The sequence below is a fragment of the Pan troglodytes genome, chromosome 23 (assembly GCF_028858775.2).
Source record: "Pan troglodytes isolate AG18354 chromosome 23, NHGRI_mPanTro3-v2.0_pri, whole genome shotgun sequence".
Lineage (NCBI taxonomy): Eukaryota > Metazoa > Chordata > Mammalia > Primates > Hominidae > Pan > Pan troglodytes.
In genome coordinates, this window is record NC_086016.1 from 10,566,987 (window position 1) to 10,584,937 (window position 17,951).

The following is a 17,951-nucleotide window of genomic DNA, read 5'->3' on the forward strand; positions in this document are numbered from 1 at the left end:
GATTCTGGGTAAACATTTACATGTTTACACAGATTCTGTGTAAATATTGACATGTTTATACAGATTCTGTGTAAATATTGACATGTTTACACAGATTATGTGTAAATATTTAAATGTTTATACAGATTCTGTGTAAATATTTATATATTTATGAGGATTCGGTGTTAACATTTACATGCTCCTACAGATTCAGTGTAAATATTTACATGTTTATACAGATGCTGTGTAAATATTTACATGTTTATACAGATTCTGTGTAAATATTGACATGTTTATACAGATTCTGTGTAAATATTTACATGTTGATGCAGATTCTGTGTAAATATTTACCTGTTCATACAGATTCTGTGTAAATATGTACCTGTTCATACAGATTCTGTGTAAATATTTACATGTTCATACACATTCTGTGTAACTATATACATGTTTATGCAGATTCTGTGTAAATATTTACATGTTTATACAGATTCTGTGTAAATATTTTCATGTTTTTACAGATTCTGTGTAAATATTAACATGTTAATACAGATTCTGTGTAAATATTTACATGTTCATACCGATTCTGTGTAGATATATACATATTCATACAGATTCTGTGTAAATATTTACATGTTCATACAGATTCTGCGTAAATATTTACATGTTCATACACATTCTGTGTAACTATTTACATGTTTATGCAGATTCTGTGTAAATATTTACATGTTTATGCAGATTCTGTGTAAATATTTTCATGTTTTTACAGATTCTGTGTAAATATTAACATGTTCATACAGATTCTGTGTAAATATTGACATGTTTATAGAGATTCTGTGTGAATATTTACATGTTTGTACAGATTCTGTGTAAATATTTACATATTTATACAGATTCTCTGTAAATATTTACATGTTTATACAGATTCTGTGTAAATATTTACATGTTTATACAGATTCTGTGTAAATATTTACATGTTTATACAGATTCTGTGTAAATATTTACATTTTTGTACAGATTCTGTGTAAATATTTACATGTTTATACAGATTCTGTGTAAATATTTACATGTTGATGCAGATTCTGTGTAAATATGTACCTGTTCATACAGATTCTGTGTAAATATGTACCTGTTCATACAGATTCTGTGTAAATATTTACATGTTCATACACATTCTGTGTAACTATTTACATGTTTATGCAGGTTCTGTGTAAATATTTACATGTTTATACAGATTCTGTGTAAATATTTTCATGTTTTTACAGGTTCTGTGTAAATATTAACATGTTCATACAGATTCTGTGTAAATATTTACATGTTTATACAGATTCTGTGTAAATATTGACATGCTCATACAGATTCTGTGTAAATATTTACATGTTTATACAGATTCTGTGTAAATATTGACATGTTTATACAGATTCTGTGTAAACATTTACATGTTTACACAGATTCTGTGTAAATATTGACATGTTTATACAGATTCTGTGTAAATATTGACATGTTTATACATATTCTGTGTGAATATTTACATGTTTATACAGATTCTGTGTAAATATTGACATGCTCATACAGATTCTGTGTAAATATTTACGTGTTTATACAGATTCTGTGTAAATATTGACATGTTTATACAGATTCTGTGTAAACATTTACATGTTTATACAGATTCTGTGTAAATATTGACATGTTTATACAGATTCTGTGTAAATATTGACATGTTCATACAGATTCTGTGTAAATATTTACGAGTTTGTACAGATTTTGTGTAAATATTGACATGTTTATACAGATTCTGTGTAAACATTTACATGTTTATACAGATTCTGTGTAAATATTGACATGTTTATACAGATTCTGTGTAAATATTGACATGTTTACACAGATTATGTGTAAATATTTAAATGTTTATACAGATTCTGTGTAAATATTTATATATTTATGAGGATTCGGTGTTAACATTTACATGCTCGTACAGATTCTGTGTAAATATTTACATGTTTATACAGATGCTGTGTAAATATTGACATGTTTATACAGATTCTGTGTAAACATTTACAGGTTTTTAAAGATTCTGCGTAAATATTTACATGTTTATACAGATTCTGTGTAAATATTTACATGTTTATACAGATTCTGTGTAAATATGTACCAGTTCATAAAGATTCTGTGTAAATATGTACCTGTTCATACAGATTCTGTGTAAATATTTACATGTTCATACACATTCTGTGTAAATATATACATGTTCATATGTATTCTGTGTAATTATTTACATGTTTATATAGATTCTGTGTAAATATTGACAGGTTTATACAGATTCTTGGTAAATATTTAAATGATTATACAGATTCTGTGTAAATATTCACATGTTTATACAGATTATGTGTAAATATCTAAATGTTTATACAGATTCTGTGTAAATATTTACATATTTATAACGATTTGGAGTTAACATTTACATGCTCGTACAGATTCTGTGTAAATATTTACATGTTTATACAGATTCTGCGTAAATATTTACGTGTTTATACAGATTCTGTGTAAATATTGACATGTTTATACAGATTCTGTGTAAACATTTACATGTTTATACAGATTCTGTGTAAATATTGACATGTTTATACAGATTCTGTGTAAATATTGACATGTTCATACAGATTCTGTGTAAATATTTACGAGTTTGTACAGATTTTGTGAAAATATTGACATGTTTATACAGATTCTGTGTAAACATTTACATGTTTATACAGATTCTGTGTAAATATTGACATGTTTATACAGATTCTGTGTAAATATTGACATGTTTACACAGATTATGTGTAAATATTTAAATGTTTATACAGATTCTGTGTAAATATTTATATATTTATGAGGATTCGGTGTTAACATTTACATGCTCGTACAGATTCTGTGTAAATATTTACATGTTTATACAGATGCTGTGTAAATATTGACATGTTTATACAGATTCTGTGTAAACATTTACAGGTTTTTAAAGATTCTGCGTAAATATTTACGTGTTTATACAGATTTTGTGTAAATATTTTCATGTTCATACAGATTCTGTGTAGATATTTACATGTTTATACAGATTCTGTGTAAATATTTACATGTTTATACAGATTCTGTGTAAATATTTACATGTTGATGCAGATTCTGTGTAAATATGTACCTGTTCATACAGATTCTGTGTAAATATGTACCTGTTCATACAGATTCTGTGTAAATATTTACATGTTCATACACATTCTGTGTAACTATTTACATGTTTATGCAGGTTCTGTGTAAATATTTACATGTTTATACAGATTCTGTGTAAATATTTTCATGTTTTTACAGATTCTTTGTAAATATTAACATGTTTGTACAGATTCTGTGTAAATATTGACATGCTCATACAGATTCTGTGTAAATATTTACATGTTTATACAGATTCTGTGTAAATATTGACATGTTAATACAGATTCTGTGTAAACATTTACATGTTTATACAGATTCTGTGTAAATATTGACATGTTTATACAGATTCTGTGTAAATATTGGCATGTTCATACAGATTCTGTGTAAATATTTACGTGTTTGTAAAGATTTTGTGTAAATATTGACATGTTTATACAGATTCTGTGTAAACATTTACATGTTTATACAGATTCTGTGTAAATATTTACATGTTTATACAGATTCTGTGTAAATATTTACATGTTTATACAGATTCTGTATAAACATTTACATGTTTATACAGATTCTGTGTAAATATTTACATGTTTATACAGATTCTGCGTAAATATTTACATGTTAATGCAGATTCTGTGTAAATATGTACCTGTTCATACAGATTCTGTGTAAATATTTACATGTTCATACACATTCTGTGTAACTATATACATGTTTATGCAAATTCTGTGTAAATATTTACATGTTTATACAGATTCTGTGTAAATATTTTCATGTTTTCACAGATTCTGTGTAAATATTTAAATGTTCATACAGATTCTGTGTAAATATTTACAGGTATATACATATTCTGTGTAAATAATTACTGGTTTTTACAGATTCTGTGTAAATATTTACATGTTTATACACATTCTGTGTAAATATTTACATGTTCATATATATTCTGTGAAAATATTTACATGTTCATATATATTCTGTGTAAATATTTACATGTTTATAGAGATTCTGTGTAAATATATTCATGTTTATATATATTCTGTGTAAATATTAACATGTTCATAGAGATTCTGTGTAAATATTTACAACTTTGTACAGAATCTGTGTAAATATTTACATGTTCATACAGATTCTGTGTAAAAATTTACATGTTTATACAGATTCTGTGTAAATATTGACATGTTTACACAGATTCTGGTAAATATTTACATTTTTATACAGTTTCTGTGTAAATATTTACATGTTCATACAGATTCTGTGTAAATATTTACGTGTTTGTACAGATTTTGTGTAAATATTGACATGTTTATACAGATTCTGGGTAAACATTTACATGTTTACACAGATTCTGTGTAAATATTGACATGTTTATACAGATTCTGTGTAAATATTGACATGTTTACACACATTATGTGTAAATATTTAAATGTTTATACAGATTCTGTGTAAATATTTATATATTTATGAGGATTCGGTGTTAACATTTACATGCTCCTACAGATTCAGTGTAAATATTTACATGTTTATACAGATGCTGTGTAAATATTTACATGTTTATACAGATTCTGTGTAAATATTGACATGTTTATACAGATTCTGTGTAAATATTTACATGTTGATGCAGATTCTGTGTAAATATTTACCTGTTCATACAGATTCTGTGTAAATATGTACCTGTTCATACAGATTCTGTGTAAATATTTACATGTTCATACACATTCTGTGTAACTATATACATGTTTATGCAGATTCTGTGTAAATATTTACATGTTTATACAGATTCTGTGTAAATATTTTCATGTTTTTACAGATTCTGTGTAAATATTAACATGTTAATACAGATTCTGTGTAAATATTTACATGTTCATACCGATTCTGTGTAGATATATACATATTCATACAGATTCTGTGTAAATATTTACATGTTCATACAGATTCTGCGTAAATATTTACATGTTCATACACATTCTGTGTAAATATTTACATGTTTATGCAGATTCTGTGTAAATATTTACATGTTTATGCAGATTCTGTGTAAATATTTTCATGTTTTTACAGATTCTGTGTAAATATTAACATGTTCATACAGATTCTGTGTAAATATTGACATGTTTATAGAGATTCTGTGTGAATATTTACATGTTTGTACAGATTCTGTGTAAATATTTACATATTTATACAGATTCTCTGTAAATATTTACATGTTTATACAGATTCTGTGTAAATATTTACATGTTTATACAGATTCTGTGTAAATATTTACATGTTTATACAGATTCTGTGTAAATATTTACATTTTTGTACAGATTCTGTGTAAATATTTACATGTTTATACAGATTCTGTGTAAATATTTACATGTTGATGCAGATTCTGTGTAAATATGTACCTGTTCATACAGATTCTGTGTAAATATGTACCTGTTCATACAGATTCTGTGTAAATATTTACATGTTCATACACATTCTGTGTAACTATTTACATGTTTATGCAGGTTCTGTGTAAATATTTACATGTTTATACAGATTCTGTGTAAATATTTTCATGTTTTTACAGGTTCTGTGTAAATATTAACATGTTCATACAGATTCTGTGTAAATATTTACATGTTTATACAGATTCTGTGTAAATATTGACATGCTCATACAGATTCTGTGTAAATATTTACATGTTTATACAGATTCTGTGTAAATATTGACATGTTTATACAGATTCTGTGTAAACATTTACATGTTTACACAGATTCTGTGTAAATATTGACATGTTTATACAGATTCTGTGTAAATATTGACATGTTTATACATATTCTGTGTGAATATTTACATGTTTATACAGATTCTGTGTAAATATTGACATGCTCATACAGATTCTGTGTAAATATTTACGTGTTTATACAGATTCTGTGTAAATATTGACATGTTTATACAGATTCTGTGTAAACATTTACATGTTTATACAGATTCTGTGTAAATATTGACATGTTTATACAGATTCTGTGTAAATATTGACATGTTCATACAGATTCTGTGTAAATATTTACGAGTTTGTACAGATTTTGTGTAAATATTGACATGTTTATACAGATTCTGTGTAAACATTTACATGTTTATACAGATTCTGTGTAAATATTGACATGTTTATACAGATTCTGTGTAAATATTGACATGTTTACACAGATTATGTGTAAATATTTAAATGTTTATACAGATTCTGTGTAAATATTTATATATTTATGAGGATTCGGTGTTAACATTTACATGCTCGTACAGATTCTGTGTAAATATTTACATGTTTATACAGATGCTGTGTAAATATTGACATGTTTATACAGATTCTGTGTAAACATTTACAGGTTTTTAAAGATTCTGCGTAAATATTTACATGTTTATACAGATTCTGTGTAAATATTTACATGTTTATACAGATTCTGTGTAAATATGTACCAGTTCATAAAGATTCTGTGTAAATATGTACCTGTTCATACAGATTCTGTGTAAATATTTACATGTTCATACACATTCTGTGTAAATATATACATGTTCATATGTATTCTGTGTAATTATTTACATGTTTATATAGATTCTGTGTAAATATTGACAGGTTTATACAGATTCTTGGTAAATATTTAAATGATTATACAGATTCTGTGTAAATATTTACATGTTTATACAGATTATGTGTAAATATCTAAATGTTTATACAGATTCTGTGTAAATATTTACATATTTATAACGATTTGGAGTTAACATTTACATGCTCGTACAGATTCTGTGTAAATATTTACATGTTTATACAGATTCTGCGTAAATATTTACGTGTTTATACAGATTCTGTGTAAATATTGACATGTTTATACAGATTCTGTGTAAACATTTACATGTTTATACAGATTCTGTGTAAATATTGACATGTTTATACAGATTCTGTGTAAATATTGACATGTTCATACAGATTCTGTGTAAATATTTACGAGTTTGTACAGATTTTGTGAAAATATTGACATGTTTATACAGATTCTGTGTAAACATTTACATGTTTATACAGATTCTGTGTAAATATTGACATGTTTATACAGATTCTGTGTAAATATTGACATGTTTACACAGATTATGTGTAAATATTTAAATGTTTATACAGATTCTGTGTAAATATTTATATATTTATGAGGATTCGGTGTTAACATTTACATGCTCGTACAGATTCTGTGTAAATATTTACATGTTTATACAGATGCTGTGTAAATATTGACATGTTTATACAGATTCTGTGTAAACATTTACAGGTTTTTAAAGATTCTGCGTAAATATTTACGTGTTTATACAGATTTTGTGTAAATATTTTCATGTTCATACAGATTCTGTGTAGATATTTACATGTTTATACAGATTCTGTGTAAATATTTACATGTTTATACAGATTCTGTGTAAATATTTACATGTTGATGCAGATTCTGTGTAAATATGTACCTGTTCATACAGATTCTGTGTAAATATGTACCTGTTCATACAGATTCTGTGTAAATATTTACATGTTCATACACATTCTGTGTAACTATTTACATGTTTATGCAGGTTCTGTGTAAATATTTACATGTTTATACAGATTCTGTGTAAATATTTTCATGTTTTTACAGATTCTTTGTAAATATTAACATGTTTGTACAGATTCTGTGTAAATATTGACATGCTCATACAGATTCTGTGTAAATATTTACATGTTTATACAGATTCTGTGTAAATATTGACATGTTAATACAGATTCTGTGTAAACATTTACATGTTTATACAGATTCTGTGTAAATATTGACATGTTTATACAGATTCTGTGTAAATATTGGCATGTTCATACAGATTCTGTGTAAATATTTACGTGTTTGTAAAGATTTTGTGTAAATATTGACATGTTTATACAGATTCTGTGTAAACATTTACATGTTTATACAGATTCTGTGTAAATATTGACATGTTTATACAGATTCTGTGTAAATATTGACATGTTTACACAGATTATGTGTAAATATTTAAATGTTTATACAGATTCTGTGTAAATATTTATATATTTATGAGGATTCGGTGTTAACATTTACATGCTCGTACAGATTCTGTGTAAATATTTACATGTTTATACAGATGCTGTGTAAATATTTACATGTTTATACACATGCTGTGTAAATATTGACATGTTTATACAGATTCTTGGTAAATATTTAAATGATTATACAGATTCTGTGTAAATATTTACATGTTTATATAGATTATGTGTAAATATTTAAATGTTTATACAGATTCTGTGTAAATATTTACATATTTATAATGATTCGGAGTTAACATTTACATGCTCGTACAGATTCTGTGTAAATTTTTACATGTTTATACAGATGCTGTGTAAATATTTACATGTTTATACAGATTCTGTGTAAATATTGACATGTTTATAGAGATTCTGTGTGAATATTTACATGTTTGTACAGATTCTGTGTAAATATTTACATGTTTATACAGATTCTGTGTAAATATTTACATGTTTATACAGATTCTGTGTAAATATTTACATTTTTGTACAGATTCTGTGTAAATATTTACATGTTTATACAGATTCTGTGTAAATATTTACATGTTGATGCAGATTCTGTGTAAATATGTACCTGTTCATACAGATTCTGTGTAAATATGTACCTGTTCATACAGATTCTGCGTAAATATTTACATGTTCATACACATTCTGTGTAACTATTTACATGTTTATGCAGATTCTGTGTAAATATTTACATGTTTATGCAGATTCTGTGTAAATATTTTCATGTTTTTACAGATTCTGTGTAAATATTAACATGTTCATACAGATTCTGTGTAAATATTGACATGTTTATAGAGATTCTGTGTGAATTTTTACATGTTTGTACAGATTCTCTGTAAATATTTACATGTTTATACAGATTCTCTGTAAATATTTACATGTTTATACAGATTCTGTGTAAATATTTACATGTTTATACAGATTCTGTGTAAATATTTACATGTTTATACAGATTCTGTGTAAATATTTACATTTTTGTACAGATTCTGTGTAAATATTTACATGTTTATACAGATTCTGTGTAAATATTTACATGTTGATGCAGATTCTGTGTAAATATGCACCTGTTCATACAGATTCTGTGTAAATATGTACCTGTTCATACAGATTCTGTGTAAATATTTACATGTTCATACACATTCTGTGTAACTATTTACATGTTTATGCAGGTTCTGTGTAAATATTTACATGTTTATACAGATTCTGTGTAAATATTTTCATGTTTTTACAGATTCTGTGTAAATATTAACATGTTCATACAGATTCTGTGTAAATATTTACATGTTTATACAGATTCTGTGTAAATATTGACATGCTCATACAGATTCTGTGTAAATATTTATATGTTTATACAGATTCTGTGTAAATATTGACATGTTTATACAGATTCTGTGTAAACATTTACATGTTTATACAGATTCTGTGTAAATATTGACATGTTTATACAGATTCTGTGTAAATATTGACATGTTTATACATATTCTGTGTGAATATTTACATGTTTATACAGATTCTGTGTAAATATTGACATGCTCATACAGATTCTGTGTAAATATTTACGTGTTTATACAGATTCTGTGTAAATATTGACATGTTTATACAGATTCTGTGTAAACATTTACATGTTTATACAGATTCTGTGTAAATATTGACATGTTTATACAGATTCTGTGTAAATATTGACATGTTCCTACAGATTCTGTGTAAATATTTTCGAGTTTGTACAGATTTTGTGTAAATATTGACATGTTTATACAGATTCTTTGTAAACATTTACATGTTTATTCAGATTCTGTGTAAATATTGACATGTTTATACAGATTCTGTGTAAATATTGACATGTTTACACAGATTATGTGTAAATATTTAAATGTTTATACAGATTCTGTGTAAATATTTATATATTTATGAGGATTCGGTGTTAACATTTACATGCTCGTACAGATTCTGTGTAAATATTTACATGTTTATACAGATGCTGTGTAAATATTGACATGTTTATACAGATTCTGTGTAAACATTTACAGGTTTTTAAAGATTCTGCGTAAATATTTACATGTTTATACAGATTCTGTGTAAATATGTACCAGTTCATAAAGATTCTGTGTAAATATGTACCTGTTCATACAGATTCTGTGTAAATATTTACATGTTCATACACATTCTGTGTAAATATATACATGTTCATATGTATTCTGTGTAATTATTTACATGTTTATATAGATTCTGTGTAAATATTGACAGGTTTATACAGATTCTTGGTAAATATTTAAATGATTATACAGATTCTGTGTAAATATTTACATGTTTATACAGATTGTGTGTAAATATCTAAATGTTTATACAGATTCTGTGTAAATATTTACATATTTATAACGATTTGGAGTTAACATTTACATGCTCGTACAGATTCTGTGTAAATGTTTACATGTTTATACAGATTCTGTGTAAATATTTACATGCTTATACAGATTCTGTGTAAATATTTACATGTTTTTACAGATTCTGTGTAAATATTTTCATGTTTATGCAGATTCTGTGTAAATATTGACATGTTTATACAGATTCTGTGTAAATATTTACATGTTCATACAGATTCTGTGTAGATATTTACATGTTTATACAGATTCTGTGTAAATATTTACATGTTTATACAGATTCTGTGTAAATATTTACATGTTTATACAGATTCTGTGTAAATATGTACCTGTTCATACAAATTCTGTGTAAATATGTACCTGTTCATACAGATTCTGTGTAAATATTTACATGTTCATACACATTCTGTGTAACTATTTACATGTTTATGCAGGTTCTGTGTAAATATTTACATGTTTATACAGATTCTGTGTAAATATTTTCATGTTTTTACAGATTCTTTGTAAATATTAACATGTTCATACAGATTCTGTGTAAATATTTACATGTTTATACAGATTCTGTGTAAATATTGACATGCTCATACAGATTCTGTGTAAATATTTACATGTTTATACAGATTCTGTGTAAATATTGACATGTTAATACTGATTCTGTGTAAACATTTACATGTTTATACAGATTCTGTGTAAATATTGATATGTTTATACAGATTCTGTGTAAATATTGACATGTTTATACATATTCTGTGTGAATATTTACATGTTTATACAGATTCTGTGTAAATATTGACATGCTCATACAGATTCTGTGTAAATATTTATGTGTTTATACAGATTCTGTGTAAATATTGACATGTTTATACAGATTCTGTGTAAACATTTACATGTTTATACAGATTCTGTGTAAATATTGACATGTTTATACAGATTCTGTGTAAATATTGACATGTTCATACAGATTCTGTGTAAATATTTACGTGTTTGTACAGATTTTGTGTAAATATTGACATGTTTATACAGATTCTGTGTAAACATTTACATGTTTATACAGATTCTGTGTAAATATTGACATGTTTATACAGATTCTGTGTAAATATTGACATGTTTACACAGATTATGTGTAAATATTTAAATGTTTATACAGATTCTGTGTAAATATTTATATATTTATGAGGATTCGGTGTTAACATTTACATGCTCGTACAGATTCTGTGTAAATATTTACATGTTTATACAGATGCTGTGTAAATATTTACATGTTTATACACATGCTGTGTAAATATTTGCATGTTTATACAGATTCTGTGTAAATATTTACATGTTGATGCAGATTCTGTGTAAATATGTACCTGTTCATACAGATTCTGTGTAAATATGTACCTGTTCATACAGATTCTGTGTAAATATTTACATGTTCATACACATTCTGTGTAACTATTTACATGTTTATGCAGGTTCTGTGTAAATATTTACATGTTTATACAGATTCTGTGTAAATATTTTCATATTTTTACAGATTCTGTGTAAATATTAACATGTTCATACAGATTCTGTGTAAATATTTACATGTTTATACAGATTCTGTGTAAATATTGACATGCTCATACAGATTCTGTGTAAATATTTACGAGTTTGTACAGATTTTGTGTAAATATTGACATGTTTATACAGATTCTGTGTAAACATTTACATGTTTATACAGATTCTGTGTAAATATTGACATGTTTATACAGATTATGTGTAAATATTGACATGTTTACACAGATTATGTGTAAATATTTAAATGTTTATACAGATTCTGTGTAAATATTTATATATTTATGAGGATTCGGTGTTAACATTTACATGCTCGTACAGATTCTGTGTAAATATTTACATGTTTATACAGATTCTGTGTAAATATGTACCAGTTCATAAAGATTCTGTGTAAATATGTACCTGTTCATACAGATTCTGTGTAAATATTTACATGTTCATACACATTCTGTGTAAATATATACATGTTCATATGTATTCTGTGTAATTATTTACATGTTTATATAGATTCTGTGTAAATATTGACATGTTTATACAGATTCTGTGTAAATATTGACATGTTTACACAGATTATGTGTAAATATTTAAATGTTTATACAGATTCTTTGTAAATATTTATATATTTATGAGGATTCGGTGTTAACATTTACATGCTCGTACAGATTCTGTGTAAATATTTACATGTTTATACAGATGCTGTGTAAATATTTACATGTTTATACACATGCTGTGTAAATATTGACATGTTTATACAGATTCTTGGTAAATATTTAAATGATTATACAGATTCTGTGTAAATATTTACATGTTTATATAGATTATGTGTAAATATTTAAATGTTTATACAGATTCTGTGTAAATATTTACATATTTATAACGATTCGGAGTTAACATTTACATGCTCGTACAGATTCTGTGTAAATTTTTACATGTTTATACAGATGCTGTGTAAATATTTACATGTTTATACAGATTCTGTGTAAATATTGACATGTTTATAGAGATTCTGTGTGAATATTTACATGTTTGTACAGATTGTGTGTAAATATTTACATGTTTATACAGATTCTGTGTAAATATTTACATGTTTATACAGATTCTGTGTAAATATTTACATTTTTGTACAGATTCTGTGTAAATATTTACATGTTTATACAGATTCTGTGTAAATATTTACATGTTGATGCAGATTCTGTGTAAATATGTACCTGTTCATACAGATTCTGTGTAAATATGTACCTGTTCATACAGATTCTGCGTAAATATTTACATGTTCATACACATTCTGTGTAACTATTTACATGTTTATGCAGATTCTGTGTAAATATTTACATGTTTATGCAGATTCTGTGTAAATATTTTCATGTTTTTACAGATTCTGTGTAAATATTAACATGTTCATACAGATTCTGTGTAAATATTGACATGTTTATAGAGATTCTGTGTGAATATTTACATGTTTGTACAGATTCTGTGTAAATATTTACATGTTTATACAGATTCTGTGTAAATATTTACATGTTTATACAGATTCTGTGTAAATATTTACATTTTTGTACAGATTCTGTGTAAATATTTACATGTTTATACAGATTCTGTGTAAATATTTACATGTTGATGCAGATTCTGTGTAAATATGTACCTGTTCATACAGATTCTGTGTAAATATGTACCTGTTCATACAGATTCTGTGTAAATATTTACATGTTTATACACATTCTGTGTAACTATTTACATGTTTATGCAGGTTCTGTGTAAATATTTACATGTTTATACAGATTCTGTGTAAATATTTTCATGTTTTTACAGGTTCTGTGTAAATATTAACATGTTCATACAGATTCTGTGTAAATATTTACATGTTTATACAGATTCTGTGTAAATATTGACATGCTCATACAGATTCTGTGTAAATATTTACATGTTTACACAGATTCTGTGTAAACATTGACATGTTTATACAGATTCTGTGTAAACATTTACATGTTTATACAGATTCTGTGTAAATATTGACATGTTTATACAGATTCTGTGTAAATATTGACATGTTTATACATATTCTGTGTGAATATTTACATGTTTATACAGATTCTGTGTAAATATTGACATGCTCATACAGATTCTGTGTAAATATTTACGTGTTTATACAGATTCTGTGTAAATATTGACATGTTTATACAGATTCTGTGTAAACATTTACATGTTTATACAGATTCTGTGTAAATATTGACATGTTTATACAGATTCTGTGTAAATATTGACATGTTCATACAGATTCTGTGTAAATATTTACGAGTTTGTACAGATTTTGTGTAAATATTGACATGTTTATACAGATTCTGTGTAAACATTTACATGTTTATACAGATTCTGTGTAAATATTGACATGTTTATACAGATTCTGTGTAAATATTGACATGTTTATACACATGCTGTGTAAATATTGACATGTTTATACAGATTCTTGGTAAATATTTAAATGATTATACAGATTCTGTGTAAATATTTACATGTTTATACAGATTATGTGTAAATATTTAAATGTTTATACAGATTCTGTGTAAATATTTACATATTTATAACGATTCGGAGTTAACATTTACATGCTCGTACAGATTCTGTGTAAATTTTTACATGTTTATACAGATGCTGTGTAAATATTTACATGTTTATACAGATTCTGTGTAAATATTGACATGTTTATAGAGATTCTGTGTGAATATTTACATGTTTGTACAGATTCTGTGTAAATATTTACATGTTTATACAGATTCTGTGTAAATATTTACATGTTTATACAGATTCTGTGTAAATATTTACATTTTTGTACAGATTCTGTGTAAATATTTACATGTTTATACAGATTCTGTGTAAATATTTACATGTTGATGCAGATTCTGTGTAAATATGTACCTGTTCATACAGATTCTGTGTAAATATGTACCTGTTCATACAGATTCTGCGTAAATATTTACATGTTCATACACATTCTGTGTAACTATTTACATGTTTATGCAGATTCTGTGTAAATATTTACATGTTTATGCAGATTCTGTGTAAATATTTTCATGTTTTTACAGATTCTGTGTAAATATTAACATGTTCATACAGATTCTGTGTAAATATTGACATGTTTATAGAGATTCTGTGTGAATATTTACATGTTTGTACAGATTCTGTGTAAATATTTACATGTTTATACAGATTCTCTGTAAATATTTACATGTTTATACAGATTCTGTGTAAATATTTACATGTTTATACAGATTCTGTGTAAATATTTACATGTTTATACAGATTCTGTGTAAATATTTACATTTTTGTACAGATTCTGTGTAAATATTTACATGTTTATACAGATTCTGTGTAAATATTTACATGTTGATGCAGATTCTGTGTAAATATGTACCTGTTCATACAGATTCTGTGTAAATATGTACCTGTTCATACAGATTCTGTGTAAATATTTACATGTTCATACACATTCTGTGTAACTATTTACATGTTTATGCAGGTTCTGTGTAAATATTTACATGTTTATACAGATTCTGTGTAAATATTTTCATGTTTTTACAGGTTCTGTGTAAATATTAACATGTTCATACAGATTCTGTGTAAATATTTACATGTTTATACAGATTCTGTGTAAATATTGACATGCTCATACAGATTCTGTGTAAATATTTACATGTTTATACAGATAATGTGTAAATATTGACATGTTTGACATGTTTATACAGATTCTGTGTAAACATTTACATGTTTATACAGATTCTGTGTAAATATTGACATGTTTATACAGATTCTGTGTAAATATTGACATGTTTATACATATTCTGTGTGAATATTTACATGTTTATACAGATTCTGTGTAAATATTGACATGCTCATACAGATTCTGTGTAAATATTTACGTGTTTATACAGATTCTGTGTAAATATTGACATGTTTATACAGATTCTGTGTAAACATTTACATGTTTATACAGATTCTGTGTAAATATTGACATGTTTATACAGATTCTGTGTAAATATTGACATGTTCATACAGATTCTGTGTAAATATTTACGAGTTTGTACAGATTTTGTGTAAATATTGACATGTTTATACAGATTCTGTGTAAACATTTACATGTTTACACAGATTCTGTGTAAATATTGACATGTTTATACAGATTCTGTGTAAATATTGACATGTTTACACAGATTATGTGTAAATATTTAAATGTTTATACAGATTCTGTGTAAATATTTATATATTTATGAGGATTCGGTGTTAACATTTACATGCTCGTACAGATTCTGTGTAAATATTTACATGTTTATACAGATGCTGTGTAAATATTGACATGTTTATACAGATTCTGTGTAAACATTTACAGGTTTTTAAAGATTCTGCGTAAATATTTACATGTTTATACAGATTCTGTGTAAATATTTACATGTTTATACAGATTCTGTGTAAATATGTACCAGTTCATAAAGATTCTGTGTAAATATGTACCTGTTCATACAGATTCTGTGTAAATATTTACATGTTCATACACATTCTGTGTAAATATATACATGTTCATATGTATTCTGTGTAATTATTTACATGTTTATATAGATTCTGTGTAAATATTGACAGGTTTATACAGATTCTTGGTAAATATTTAAATGATTATACAGATTCTGTGTAAATATTTACATGTTTATACAGATTATGTGTAAATATCTAAATGTTTATACAGATTCTGTGTAAATATTTACATATTTATAACGATTTGGAGTTAACATTTACATGCTCGTACAGATTCTGTGTAAATATTTACATGTTTATACAGATTCTGCGTAAATATTTACATGTTTATACAGATTCTGTGTAAATATTTACATGTTTATACAGATTCTGTGTAAATATTTTCATGTTTATGCAGATTCTGTGTAAATATTGACATGTTTATACAGATTCTGTGTAAATATTTACATGTTCATACAGATTCTGTGTAGATATTTACATGTTTATACAGATTCTGTGTAAATACTTACATGTTTATACAGATTCTTTGTAAATATTTACATGTTTTTACAGATTCTGTGTAAATATTTACATGTTTACACAGATTCTGTGTAAATATTTACATGTTTACACAGATTCTGTGTAAATATTTACATGTTTATACAGATTCTGTGTAAACATTTACATGTTTATACAGATTCTGTGTAAATATTTACATGTTTATACAGATTCTGCGTAAATATTTACATGTTGATGCAGACTCTGTGTAAATATGTACCTGTTCATACAGATTCTGTGTAAATATGTACCTGTTCATACAGATTCTGTGTAAATATTTACATGTTCATACACATTCTGTGTAACTATATACATGTTTATGCAGATTCTGTGTAAATATTTACATGTTTATACAGATTCTGTGTAAATATTTTCATGTTTTTACAGATTCTGTGTAAATATTAACATGTTCATACAGATTCTGTGTAAATATTTACATGTTCATACCGATTCTGTGTAGATATACACATATTCATACAGATTCTGTGTAAATATTTACATGTTCATACCGATTCTGTGTAAATATTTACATGTTCATACAGAATCTGTGAAAATATCTACATGTTCATACAGATTCTGAGTAAATATTTTCATGTTCATACAGATTCTGTGTAAATACATACATGTTCCTACAGATTCTGTGTAAATATATACATACTCCTACGGATTCTGTGTAAATATTTACATGTTTATACACATTCTGTGTAAATATTTACATGTTCATATACATTCTATGTAAATATTTAAATTTT